Raw genomic sequence first — 12,508 nt, 5'->3', positions numbered from 1 at the left:
TGCTTTTTTCTTATACAATTTCAATATACATATATTTTTCTCTTTTTGACATTATTAAAAATTATCTCTTGAATTGTTCGACATTGTGAATGTTGACGTATTTTCTAAAACTTCTACCATATCGAGACAAAATGCACAGTAATACTCATATGTAATTTTCAAACAAACTATGTATGGTTCGTCACTACAAGTGTCGGCATTATTCCTGTTTCATATAAGTTAAAATATATACATGCAATTTTCAGTTTTCGTCATTAATAAAAACGTCTTTTGAATTGTTCGACATTATAGATTGTGACGTATTTTTTCCAAAAACTTCTCGAGACAAAAATACAAAACTAGCTTTAAATACAAGTCGTATATTTCCCCCTTGTCCATGGATCGCATCACCGACCAGAGGTGACTCCCAGATCTTTTCCTCTTTCACTTATAAACACCCTTCCCGTGGTGATTGTGGAGATGCAGAGGTATTCTCGGTCTCTAGAAGCAACAATCATTACACCCTAACATTCCTTCCCCATCCCAACTGACTGTAAGGACTTGGCCGGCGCCGTTATTGATCAATAATATTAGATCTGCTAAAATTGCACTTCGAGAGTAAGCGGAAACTCCCATCCCTTATTCATTTGGATCGTAGTGCAATTCTTACCAGTTCCGATCAATCACGGAGTAGCAACCATTGACATGTACAGTCAGTCTATGCTATGCTATGCTATTTTAACTTGGGCCTTAAAGGATTTCATGAGGCGGTGGCATTTTTGGAGCAATTTTGTATTTTTTTTAAGCCAGCGATTGATATAAACATTGCTTGGTAGTAGTCGCGTTGCATCACATCAATTCTTGAGAATCTTTAAACGACAAACTGAATAAAATTCACTGTTCGACAAATTATCACAGCTCCTCATCGTGAGAAAACTATTAAAGCTCGATACGTTTGTCTCGTATAATATCCAATGCAATCCAGACAGAGATTCAAATGCAGCTTATACTAATCCACATAAAAATTAGGGAATCTGCAGCTGCAGTCATAATCGGCTACCTCTAACATTTATCCGACCATTCCATAAAATCTGATTTTAATTATTAACGGGCGGCATCCAATATTCGCCCATCAAATGCAAACTTTATGGACCAATAGGATGTTTGTTCTGCAAATTGCGCTTCTTTTTTCGTTCCCCAATGATTTTTATCCTCTCCTCAACCTTTTCGTGCCGTGTGCTCTTAACCGCACCCGTGACCGATAATCATCATAAAATTTTCAAATTGTACAGTCGAACCGCAAAAGCAAAACTTTCATAAATCATCAAACACCGAATCGAATCGCACACACGCCAAATAACCGAGGTTCCTTTGAAACATAAATGAGTCTATTTCCTTGCGAGCTTGGTGTTAGACCTGTGCACCGAAGTTCTTTTTAATCAGTGGGGCCGTCACGATGTTTTCCACCAACGGCAGCGTTATCGGCATCATGCCGTCACTAGGTTTTGGTGGCGGCGGTGTTCATTGACGTGAAGAAAATTAAAATTATAATTATGCACGAAAACATACTTTAAGTCACGATTCAAATTGTTGTCCTACTTTCTTTCTTATATAGAATAATCCCATATGTAGGTATCTTTGGAAGAATTTCTGATACATTCTTTCTGGAAGACTTGAAAATAACATTACGAGTATTTCTCATAAAACTCTTTGAGAATTGGTGGTGAAATCCCTATAGTAATTCACCAAGGAGCAATTGTGAAGAAAATTGCTAGGAAAATTCCCGAAGATATTCCTTGTCAAAATATCTGAAGGATTTATTTCAGGATATTCCTGCAGGAAACTTGGTAGAAATTCTCGAAGAAATTTGTTAGATTATATATGAAATCTAGCTGGAAAGCCCCTGGAAAAAACCTTAAAAAATACTGAAAGAGTCTGAAGGAATTTTAGCACAATATTCGGAGGAATTTTCTCTTGAATTTGTAGAGGATGTAGGGGAAAAGCACTAATTTCGACCTACAAGAATTCTGTGCCAATTTTCGGATTTTCATACAAAGTAGGCCAACATCGTATGAATGGGTCGAAAAAACGTTGTGCTGGGTCGAAAATTGGTGCTCTTGCCCTACTGCAGATGTTTTCAAAGAATAGTTGGAGGAAAATTTGAGAAAAATCAGAATTCTTCCTAGGAATTATTAGAAAAGTTTTCCTGAAAATCTATGGAACATAGATACATCCGTATAATTTTTGAAGCAGTACTTGCCGGGAACCCTGAAAATGTTGAATGAACTGTTTTAGGTGTTCCAGGATGAATTCCTAAAAAAAATATTAGAAGATTTCCGGCACACAGGTCTACTTGGCGTGAGCCTTGAGAGCAGCAACATCAGTCGTTTTTGGTTGCAATTAGAAACCATGCGAGTCCTCATCGTCACCGTCGACGTTTCTGCAGAAATTCGCGTGCGCCGCATCTCATCCTGCCGACGACGATCGACTGCCGCCGTGTGGAAGTTCGCACGAGATGTGTCGAGACTGGATTCGTCTTGCTTTGCTTGCTTAGTCATAAAAAGAATTCCCCGTCGACCTGCTCCACTGCTTAGCCGCCCTTCACTCTGAGACACATCCCCAACCATGCCACCGAGGGGTTCCGATTTCAGATTAAATCATTAGGATCAGGACCCAACGCCGATTACGTTCGAGAACTCGACACCGGCCAAGGTTTGAAATGATTTGGATGACTAAATTTACGGTTCTGCACTAAATTGCAACTGCATGTTGCCCCGATGACCGCAGACTTTTGAAACCTGATTCCCGGAAGATGTGCCGCCGGTGAGGATATTCAATGTGCCTAATGATTTTGTTTGCAGCTGAAACTGGGTCGTTTGGAAAATCACACACACGCCGAATCCGTGCCGAGTTTTGGAAAGCAATTAAAACAGCATTTGGACCGAGCACATAAATCTTTCCGTTTTCAAGGCTGCTAATTAGCTGGGGAACGATTATCTGATATTTTTTATCTTCTGGCTTGCAAAACGGTAGAATGGTTTGCGGATTTGAAAAATGTTTGGGCGATATAAATTTTGCTGATCGTTTTAAGGAGACAAAATAGTTTCTCGGCCTTAAATGGCAATACTTACGTTATTTATGTTTGGGATTTTTGTAGATATTTGCAGGGCTATGAAAAAAATCACTTGCGAGTTCACTAATTTGACGTTTGAGCGGTGCCGAATTCACTAGTTTCCATGGACACATAAATAACTTGGCACCTGACGAATTCCATCCAGATTGAGTCGAAAAAAATAAAACTCGTGCTCGATAGTCTTCGATTTGGATTAAATTTTGCACATGTTTTTGGTATGGTAGAATAAATGTTTTCCATAGAAAAATTGATCATTTTGACTCATGTGTAACTTTTGAAAATGGCCTATGAATGTTTGCATGCAACTTATTTGAAAAATTCTAACTCCGAAACTGTTGATTTTAGAGAAAAATGTTCTATGAAGAAGTTGTAGTGAACCGTTTGGACTATAAGAAAAAATATACACTGAAAATTTTTTTTTATTTATTTTCATAACAAAAAACTCAAAAATAAAACTTGAATTTTAAATTACACAAAACCCCATTTTTTATATTTTTTAAATTGTCACCATATAATCTCGATAGTAAAAAGAGTGTCCCAAACCTTTCATGATGGAGAAATTTTTAATAAAAAAGTTTTTCTAAGAACAACTTTTGGCCGATTTTGATTTTTTGTCAAATTTAATATGTTCTGATGATACAGTAAGCATCTTGAAATGATTCTAAGCCATAATGAAGATATGAATAATATCTCTAGAAGTAGCCATTTTCGAATTATATCGGGTTTAATGCAAAAAATATTATTTATATATTAAAATAGGCCATTTTCATTAGTTATTAGTGATTCTCCATCAAGGAAAATAAGTAAATGGATAGAAATATGGTCTTTATTCTCGAAAACGTATTATTATTAATGGAGAAACGCAAATAACTTATGAAAATAGCCTATTTTAATTAAAACAATATATTTTGCATTTAACTCGATATAATTCGAAAATGGCTACTTCTAGAGAAATTATTCATATAATCATGAGGGCTTCAAATCATTTCAAGATGCTTAATGTATCATCAGAACGTATTTATTTTGACAAAAAAAAAAATCAAAATTTTGAAAATCGACCAAAAGTTGTTCTTGGAAAAACTTTTTTATTAAAAATTTCTCCATCATGAAACCCTGTCCCAAACCTCTTTTTACTATCAAGATTGTTTGGCGAAAATTTATAAAATAATAAAAATGGGGTTTTATGTAATTTAAAATTTAGGCTTTATTTTTGATTTTTTTTATGAAAATAAATAAAATATTTTTTTAGTGTATATTTTTTTCTTATTGTCCAAACGGTTCACTACAACTTCTCCATAGAAAAATTTACCTTAAAATCAACAGTTTCGGAGTTAGAATTTTTCAAATAGGTTGCATGCAAACATTCATAGGCCATTTTCAAAAGTTACATTTGAGTCAAAATGATCATTTTTTCTATGGAAAACACTTATTCTACCATTCCAAAAACATGTGCAAAATTTAATCCAAATCGAAGATGGTCGAGTTCTGTGACTGACCGATTTGACATGGAGTCCGTCACCTCTAAAACGTCAAATGATGAACTCGTGCATTGGTTCATGGACCAATGCACAAGTTCATTATTTGACGTTTTAGCGGTGCCGTGCTATTCATGTGACCATGGAAACCAATGAATTCGGCACCGCTTAAACGTCAAATGAGTGAACTCGTGCATCGGTCCATTTACAGGTGAACAGACATTAAAGCAGGCCTGCCCAACATTTTTAAATCGTGGGCCAAATCGCGGAATCATTTTTGTGTGGCGAGCCATTTTCTTGAAATGCAACAAAAAAATCAGATATTTGCTGCTAAACTTCCTGAGGGATATTCAAAAAGTCACTTTCGAAATGAAGATTATTGCATTTACACAGGATATTTTTAAGAGTTTACCCAGTAATTTCGCACCCTGCGATGATTTTATAATAATCATACTCAGAATTCTGCCACAATAACACCTATTATTATTCGAAATCCTACAGAGGAAGGATTTTGTGAGTCTTGTGAACTGGAACGCTGCAAAAATTTCGAAAATCTTGATCAGAATTGAATGCAAATTGTTTCCAGAATTTTACAAGAATTGCGTATTCATTACGAAATCATGAAATTTTAAGAAATGCTGCCCAGGAATTCATTTTAATCTTAGCCAGAATTTCAGAAAACAACATATTGAATTCGATGAAAATGCTATGGAATCCTGTTGAACATCTTGTTAGAATCTTACCCATGTTACTCGTGGAAAATGTATCCACAATTCATGGCGAATCCTGTCCAAATTTTTGTGAATAGCCTGTTTTTTATAATCCTTCAAGAGAAACTGCGTGTTTTACTCCAAGGAGTTAGAAACTCTATGATTCAGTGAATAAGCGTCTTGTAAGATTAATCTCTCAAATTTGATTTTTTTTCTCATAATAAACCTCACAATGATCTTTTGAATCTGCAGCACAATTTTACCCGTTATTCAAACACCAATCGGCAGTGTCTAAAATTTAGTTGCAAAATGTACAAGACATGTTAAAGAATATGAAATATATGAAAATAATTAATAATTCAAAAAGTTATATGTTTCAGAAGTTTTTTAAATAGTTGAGATATTAGTTCCAAGCTAGAAAGAGAATTAAAATCAAGTTGATGGAGTGAAAGGACCAAATACGAGAATAATCTTCAAACCTGGGCCGCACAAAATGGGCTCGCGGGCCGGATGCGGCCCGCGTGCCGTACGTTGGGCAGGCCTGCTTTAAAGAGCTTTAAAGTAATAATTTTTGATTCTATTCGATCTAAGGAACCATCGAGGTAGCCATGAAAACCAACTCTTACTATGGTTTTCTAACTCAATGTCGAGACGCGGAACATCGCGTAAGGGACATCATTACATTCATTTTGCAATATTTGCGTTCGCTATAGAAAAACATGTATTAAATTCTTCGAAGTAAACATGTTTTTTATTATATAAAATTCACACAAACAATTAATAGAGCTTCATTTCTACTTATTCAGGACTAAAAATTTGAACTATGTAAAACTGGAGGTGACACATTTGTCCCATGTTCCCCTACTGATGGCAAAAGGTAATGATAAGCTAGCTCTCCCTTACCTATAAAACAAAAATTATTTTCGCATTCTGGTTCACTTCGGACAACATTAACGCGTGAATGATCTTTCAGATACATACACGTGGTTTCTTATCGAAATCTTGCGGTCGCGCACGAGTTGATTAGCGCCTTTTTCAATGTGTTCTGTCTCTACGAAGAGGCCGTCCAATAATTACGTAAGGGAGTTTTTTTTAGCGCATCAGACAAAACATTCGAATTTTCAATTAAAAATGTCCTACCATGGTGAAGGGGGTCGGAAAACCACAACATATTTATTACATAATTATTGGACTACCCCTAAAACGCCGTGCCTTCTACCTATCTATAGCTCCCCTTAGTCAGCAATCTTTTCGCTCGTCATAGCGTCTACCGCATATGCTTATTAGTGTGGGACAAAATTTAGATTCTCGCTCCAGTCCACTTTTTGGATTGCATTTAGGTCCCATAACAACTGTGCAAAATTTCAGCTTGATCGGACAAACTATATTTTAGCGCCAGCCGTTCAAAGTTTGTATGGGATTTACTATGGAAAAACTTACTTTTACAAAGAAAAATCGCCAGAGGTTGCCCATTGACCTCTATAAAAATTCTGAACATAGGCCTCGATAGGTATTTTTACGATGAAGAATATTGCCGAAGACCGCGAAACAATCCGACACTTGTGAAAAAAGTTATTCAATGAAAACCTATTGGCAGGGCGGCGTTGATTAACACGTAAAGGAATAACAATAATAACAAAATCAGGCAAAATTTCCGAATACGCTTTGCTTAATAACTTTTTTCACAAGCATCGGATTGCATTGTGGTCTTCGGCAATGTTGTTCATCGTAGAAATACCTATCAAGATCTGTGTTCAGAATTTTTATAGAGATCAATGGGCGACCTCTGGCGATTTTTCTTTGTAAAAGTAAGATTTCCCATAGTAAATCCCATACAAACTTTGAATGGCTGGCGCTAAAATATAGTTTCTCCGATCGAGCTGAAATTTTGCACAGTTTTTATGGGACCTAAATGCAATCCAAAAAGTGGACTGGAGCGAGAATCTAAATTTTTCTTATAACGGTGTCCCAGGCTAATGCTTATCGGTTTGTTGGCTGTTTCTCGTTCTCACTTTTAGGGAACGGAAATCTTTAGCCGAGCACGCTTTACATTGTCTACGTTTGCCGGTGTTCGGTACTAGGATGACGACATGTCATATAGGAAAGACGTACAATGTTTGGTGCGAAACTAAAAATAGCAAAATTGATTCAGTGGTGCCTTTAAAACATGTGAAGCAGAGTGGCGCAGTGGAAGCGTGCTGGGCCCATAACCCAGAGGTCCGTAGATCGAAACTACGCTCTGCTATCTAAAATTTTATTGCCTATTTTTATTGGCATTTGAAGTTCAGTTGTTGGACATGCTAGTTGGGAGCTGATTACCAGTAGCTTATCAAGCCTCGATGGCGCAGTAGGTAGCGCGTAAGTCTCATAATCTTAAGGTCGTGAGTTCGATCCTCACTCGGGGCAGACTATTTTAATACTACTTTGCAATTCAAGATTATTTATCAGAAAATGATTAAAGAAGGAAATTAAAATCACACGCGCAACAATATTGAACCATGCTTGTTAGTTCTAATTTGACAAGGTTTGTTAATCTGAGATGAGCCAGCCTCGGAATGCATATATCGTAAATAAAGATAATAATGATGATAATAAGATTTGTTTAGTATTGCATGTTCTAAAAAACTTTTTAAAAACGTGTTAAAAATTCGACATTGATTTCTCAATTGCGCTTTCTGCGATGATCGATTCTCTTCGTTGCTCTTATCTCATTATTGCAGAGAACCGATTCACTTTTCTAATCATTTATAATTTGTTGCTTCATATTTCATGAGCAAGAATTATTACGAAAATTCATCGCTGATAAACCCAAAACGAAGAATAAATGTCGAATTATCTAACACTTAGATTAAAATGTTGTGTTCACAGATAAAGATTTCAAAATATAAATCAACCATATGTGTCTATTAAAACACATATATTTTCTTCATGCCATAGTTTTTGTTCGTATAGCAGGTAGAATAGTAATTTACTATTTTTAGAAAAAAAATACGAAACTCTTAGCCAACACTTAAACAACAACAAGCAGAGTGGCGCAGTGGAAGCGTGCTGGGCCCATAACCCAGAGGTCCGTAGATCGAAACTACGCTCTGCTAATCTGGAATTTTTTTTTCATATCATTCTGTAATGTCGGTAAGTCGCTGAGTTACCCGAACACAATTATAACTGTTTATCAAGCCTCGATGGCGCAGTAGGTAGCGCGTAAGTCTCATAATCTTAAGGTCGTGAGTTCGATCCTCACTCGGGGCATAGTATTTTAAAGTTCAGTGAAGTATGAAGTAAAAAGCTAGATAAAGATAAATATAATGAAAAGGAAAAACACATATAACAAGCTCGACCCAAATTAACAAACTTATTTTGCTAAGCATTTATGTTGACAATAGAAGAAGATTGCAACAATTTTATTTAATTTACCATTAGATCAAATAAAAAAAAACGATATGTTTCCTATGGCATTCATTAGTGTTAAACACTACATTTGATATCATCTTTATATTGCAGGTTGCTTTGCACTTCGTTGATCACACTTATTTCCTAGTTGAACGTGGTTGCCGATAATCATTTAACAAATTCATTGAAAAACATACTTTTTTAATGAAAGTAATGAAAAAGATCACAACCTTGGTCACCCTTTGGTGGTGCTGGAAGACCAAAACCAAAACAAAACAGTGAAAGACAAAGGCAAAATTGGTAGCACGTGGATTTTCATGACATTTCTTTTTGTCAAAATGCTGTCAGATCGCAAGGTTGCACTTTGCCGTCACACTTTCAAAGTGTGCTGTTCGATTTTGTGAGAACAGCGCGATAATTCATTTTGAATCCTTTAAAGGTCTACTTTCTAGAATTTGTTTAACTAAAAAAAATAGAATATTCATAATTTTTTCATCGTCTGGATCATTTTTGTTTTTGGAGATTCTTAAGGCGTAGTAGACCGTCATAAAAATGTGTTCGCGACATTGATGATTGTTGCTAGTTCATTTCACGAATCCAAAATAAAGAAAATCACTTGGTTTATCACTGACATAGCTGCAAAAGTACCCGCATACCCGTGAACTATATCTGTACTGTTTCCTGTACTATACACAACCATATGAGACAATACCATAACAGTTTCATTTAACATTAAAATTAACAATAAACCCACCGTACCGGGAACGGTTTTGACCGTTCCATAAATTGTATTTGGGAAAATAACAATGTGGGGAATAGGCGGTTAAGTTATGTAACCATAAAAAAGCTCTGATTTTCCCGAACAATATTTTTCGTTTACAATTTACAAAACAGTTGACATACTATCCATTTTTTGCCTAATTCACAATAAAAGAAACAGTCCAAAAATAGTTGAACTATAAAATTACAAAGAGAACAAAAAATGTTTGTTGAATTGTTAATTTACGGTGCAGTATGGTATTCTTATCCTATATTGTACAGTTCTTTGCTTTTATTAGAAACAAAAAATAACAATTGTGTTGCATTATCAAAAGGTAAATTATTTTTATTCATTAATAAATTTTATTGTTTTTTTTCTCCACACAATTTTCCGATGATCCCTATAAATATCGACTTACGAAGGTTGCACTGTATGGGCCGCCGTCGACATTTCTGTTGATGGATTAAATCCGTTAAATCCCAGTAGCTTCACGACTTCTCACTTCAGATACGCGTTCTTACTGCCACGATTTTATGAGGGATGACCAGTACAACCTACAGGATACTAAAGGAACACAACGGTGAACAAAAACGTCGAGTCTTGATCATAATTGTTTGTAGCTTTACCTACCTAATTTGTTGCACGTAAAGGAGGCAGCGAAGATGAGTTCGGTTGCTCCGGATCCGGCCATCATATTCCAATTTGCAGTCCCATCCGCTCCGCAGGAAATCCAAAGCTTGCTATTGGAGGCAGCAGGGGTGGCGAGTTCCACTTATTGTCGTCAATCAATAATTTGTAATTGCACAAGCAAACCGGTTAACAGGATCACGTTAAAAGTTTTTACGTCCTAGGTTTTCACCTGTTTTCTCTAACTTATGAATTTCTGTTATTTTTTTTTTTTAGACTTCGGTGACAGTCAGATTGGGCGTGCGGATACAAACACGCTAAAAAATGCTATGCGACAGAATTTGTTTCATACAACATACACATTTTTTTCGCGTTTCTCCACCACAATATATAATAAATTCTTTTGAATTTGTGTATATGAACCAAAATAATATTTAAATGAAGTTGTGTAATAAGACACAATAATGTTTTATGTTGGGTTTATTGTTGCGTGAAAATTATTCAGCATGTAAGTTATGGACGTGTAGAAATTCATCGCACAAATACCGATTCGTGTTCCTATTTACCAAACAGTTTAAAAATGGTAATATATAGTAAAATATACATGTGTATTTGTTTTGCCTAAAAATATGCATGAATCATTTGGCAGAGGGTGATCATACATTGCTACTATTTCTAAGGATTTTTCATTCTCATATATTTCAACATATTAAAGACCATTCAGTGTATTGTCACAATTTGTATTACATTAATCTAATCGGTTTTTATGGTAAAAATCTTTTAGATTCATATTGTTTAACATACAACCAACTGTTTGTGATACACTAACATCAACAGATACAAGAAATATACTGTGCGGAAAGTATGCCGAATTGTATTTTTCTATGCGGGTATCAGCATGCTTTCTGCATGGAAAAGCATATTGTGATACTTTTCGACCCAATATTGATCATGAGCACTGAGCTTTAATAAAGTTCCAATCAGGGCAGACAATCGTCACCTTCAAATGGAAAAAGTCGGCGACGAAACTAAAAGAAGCATCGTCATCGTCACTCAAGTAGCGTCGGATGACGATTTGCCGCAGAGATCCGGCGCAGAGGCTCGGGGTCATGACGAACAAATACGATTCCTTCGTTACGGGCGAATCCTCGTTCGGGAGCACTGAGCCGACTAAAAATATGAATCGTGTCTTCGACAGATTGAGAGCATTTTTTGAAAAAATAAAACAAAAAGAAAATAACAAAACACGACTGGAATCGAACAAACGATCTCCAAATCGTCAACACCACGCGCTTACCAACCAAGCTATTTTAGAATCATGAGGGAAGCGGGTTCATTTGCCAATACAAGCAATTATGTGATGGCATTCGTTGGTTGGTGCGAAGCAAGCGAATATACAGTAAACGTCTTCTTCTTGTGAGTAATGGTAGCAAGCGGGATGAAGAAAAATTTGCTCGTTGACGATTTTGTATTGAAGTTAGTCGTGCATTCTTTCGTCGATGAAGAGACGACGACCTGCCAGAGTTATTATACTGGATGACGATGTCTTTTTTTATTTCGTCATCGCACTGTGACGAATCTGACGATTGCCTGCCCTGGTTCCAATGTTTTTGAAACTGACCAGACATTTATCAGAAAACGATATAGTTTGCAGATGTAGATGCCTATATACAAATCAATCCTAAATATTTTTCGATATTAAATGAAATTATTTTCTGTATTTATTGGATGCGTTTGAAAAAAAATTGAAGCTTACCTTTTCAAATTCAAGAAAAAAAAAACACTTATCTAACCTTTACTGAACAATAAGCAGAGTGGCGCAGTGGAAGCGTGCTGGGCCCATAACCCAGAGGTCCGTAGATCGAAACTACGCTCTGCTAATCTGGAATGATTACTTTTTTTCTAAATGTCTGCAATGTCGGTAAGTTGCTACGCTATACAAACCGAAATAGTACTTATACCAAGCCTCGATGGCGCAGGAGGTAGCGCGTAAGTCTCATAATCTTAAGGTCGTGAGTTCGATCCTCACTCGGGGCATAGTATTTTAAATTAGCTTCAAATTGTAGGAAACGTACGAGTGAGTTTTGGTATTGAGTGTCCTTACAAATTTGAAAACTTGACATGTGATGTGTGACAAAATGTCAAAAAATATGTATCCTGGAAGATAAGATTTGTATCACAAAAAAATAGTTAAACCCTTTCATTCCCATAACCAAAACCCCGATAAAATGGGTTTATTATGTTTTGCGAAAAAAGCCTTTTTTATAAAAATGTTGCAAATGGGCTAAATTTTTTGATATCAGTTTATGTTTTGAAATTGTTTTTCAATAGTAAATTATGTTCTTTATGATTGTACCCCGTTTGACATAATGTCGTTTGGTATAATGGTCGTTTGGCATAATGAGTGATTTCAAATGAGGAGATTCAATCAATA

General features: G+C 35.9%; 6 non-coding genes across 6 annotated transcripts; all 6 read left to right on the top strand.

The window, feature by feature from the left end:
* The first annotated feature begins 7,470 nt into the window (after positions 1-7,470).
* On the top strand, positions 7,471-7,542 carry Trnam-cau. The gene has a single exon. It is a non-coding gene; the product is annotated as a tRNA-Met (tRNA).
* Positions 7,543-7,630: 88 nt separating this feature from the next.
* Positions 7,631-7,703, top strand: Trnam-cau. The gene has a single exon. It is a non-coding gene; the product is annotated as a tRNA-Met (tRNA).
* Positions 7,704-8,320: 617 nt separating this feature from the next.
* On the top strand, positions 8,321-8,392 carry Trnam-cau. Its single transcript has one exon. It is a non-coding gene; the product is annotated as a tRNA-Met (tRNA).
* Positions 8,393-8,473: 81 nt separating this feature from the next.
* Positions 8,474-8,546, top strand: Trnam-cau. The gene has a single exon. It is a non-coding gene; the product is annotated as a tRNA-Met (tRNA).
* Positions 8,547-11,882: 3,336 nt separating this feature from the next.
* On the top strand, positions 11,883-11,954 carry Trnam-cau. Its single transcript has one exon. It is a non-coding gene; the product is annotated as a tRNA-Met (tRNA).
* An 84-nt stretch (positions 11,955-12,038) lies between these two features.
* On the top strand, positions 12,039-12,111 carry Trnam-cau. The gene has a single exon. It is a non-coding gene; the product is annotated as a tRNA-Met (tRNA).
* Positions 12,112-12,508: the final 397 nt, after the last annotated feature.

The sequence above is a fragment of the Aedes aegypti genome, chromosome 2 (assembly GCF_002204515.2).
Source record: "Aedes aegypti strain LVP_AGWG chromosome 2, AaegL5.0 Primary Assembly, whole genome shotgun sequence".
NCBI classification, from domain to species: domain Eukaryota; kingdom Metazoa; phylum Arthropoda; class Insecta; order Diptera; family Culicidae; genus Aedes; species Aedes aegypti.
The sequence above is the reverse complement of the archived record's forward strand: the minus strand, read 5'-3'. Positions and strand labels throughout refer to the sequence as shown.